General features: G+C 45.4%; 1 non-coding gene across 1 annotated transcript; it reads right to left on the bottom strand.

Moving 5' to 3' along the window:
* Positions 1 to 469: 469 nt before the first annotated feature.
* On the bottom strand, positions 470 to 588 carry LOC145408948 (5S ribosomal RNA). Its single transcript, XR_013899019.1, has one exon. It is a non-coding gene; the product is annotated as a 5S ribosomal RNA (ribosomal RNA).
* Between the last annotated feature and the right edge of the window lie 1,143 nt (positions 589 to 1,731).

The following is a 1,731-nucleotide window of genomic DNA, read 5'->3' as shown; positions in this document are numbered from 1 at the left end:
AACCTCCATCCTTACTCATCACACTACCCAAGTACTTAAACGTACTCACATTTTCCAATTCCTCACCATCCAACCTCGCTGTACATTCACTGACTTCACCTCTCTCAAAGACCATCACTTTACTCTTCCCTACATTCACCTTTAGATTCCGTTTCTTGCACACTCTCCCAAACTCATCCACCAAGCCTTGCAGCTCCCCTTCGTCTTCACTCAACAACACAGTATCATCTGCAAACAACAGTACAGGGAGTTTCCAAACACTACCCTCTCTCACCAGGGCCACTCCAACATCCACTACCCTACCTTGTACTTCTTTTATTACCCCATCCATGAACAGATAATCACAATAATAATTTCATTCATTCATTGCCAGACACCATGTATCCCAGACAGGGTGGCCAAGGGCTTAGAGTTAATTGTTTTACAGGGAGGGGCACTAATCCTCCACCAACCCCACTTGACGTAGGGATGCCAACAGCATCTGGTGTTCCCAGGCGGTCACCCATCCAAGTACTAACCAGACCCAACGTTGCTTAACTTCGCTGATCGAACGGGAAGCGGTGTACTCAACGCGGTATGGCCGTATAATAATAATAAAACAAAAATAATAATAACAAATACAATACCAATAACTATCTATCGATCTATTGCCAGATGCCTTAATCCCGCACAGGGTGGCCACAAACAAATCGCCTCCACGTCGCCCTGTCCCCAGCCATTTCACTGCCCTGCACCCAACTCACACCCCCCTCTCTCATATACCTCTCCACCCCATCCCTCCATCTCATCCTTGGCCTCCTCCTCCCTCTCCCCCCCTCCACCTCACTCACATACACTCTCCTCATCAGTCTCTCACCCTCCATCCTCTCCACATGGCCAAACCACCTCAGTGTGTTCCTCCTAATGCTTCCTATCACATCCACATCCACACCACAACGCTCCTTTATATTCTTATTTGTCAGCCTGTCTCTCCATGTGACTCCACAGGCTCCTCTTAAATAACTCATTTCCACTGCTCTCACTCTTGACTTGTGTCCTTCCAACAATATCCAAGCTTCACTTCCATACGTTAGAGTTGGCATCACAATACTGTCATGTAGTAACTTTTTCACTTCCATGCTCACTTCCCTGTTTCTTATCACTGCTTTCAAGGAACCAGCAACCTTTCTTCCCTGCTGTACCCTTTCACGCACTTCACCCTCCAAACCTCCATCCTTACTCATCACACTACCCAAGTATTTAAACGTACTCACATTTTATTGAGAGAGTTAGAGAAAGAACAGAGAAATTAGTTGGAGAAGAACAGGGAGGCTTTAGGAAGGGAAGAGGTTGTGTAGATCAGATATTCATTCTTAGATCTTTAGTGGAAAAGTTTCTAGAGAAGGGAAAGAAGTTGTATGCGGCTTTCATGGATTTGGAGAAAGCATATGACAGGGTGGATAGACAAGGATTGTGGAAGTGTTAAGAATATATGGAGTAGATGGGAAGTTGTTGAATGCTGTGAATTGTATGTACGATGGTGCGAAGGCTACAGTGCATGTGGATGGTGAACTAAGTGAATTTTTCTCTTTGAAAGTTGGGTTGAAACAGGGATGTGTCACGTCTCCATGGTTGTTCAATCTGTACATGGATGGGGTAATAAAAGAGGTACAAGGTAGGGTAGTGGATGTTGGAGTGGCCCTGGTGAGAGAGGATAGTGTTTGGAAACTCCCTGTACTGTTGTTTGCAGAT

Source organism: Coenobita brevimanus, chromosome 8 (assembly GCF_032717465.1).
Source record: "Coenobita brevimanus isolate Jiangsu-jjx chromosome 8, ASM3271746v2, whole genome shotgun sequence".
In the NCBI taxonomy this organism is placed as follows: domain Eukaryota; kingdom Metazoa; phylum Arthropoda; class Malacostraca; order Decapoda; family Coenobitidae; genus Coenobita; species Coenobita brevimanus.
The sequence above is the reverse complement of the archived record's forward strand: the minus strand, read 5'-3'. Positions and strand labels throughout refer to the sequence as shown.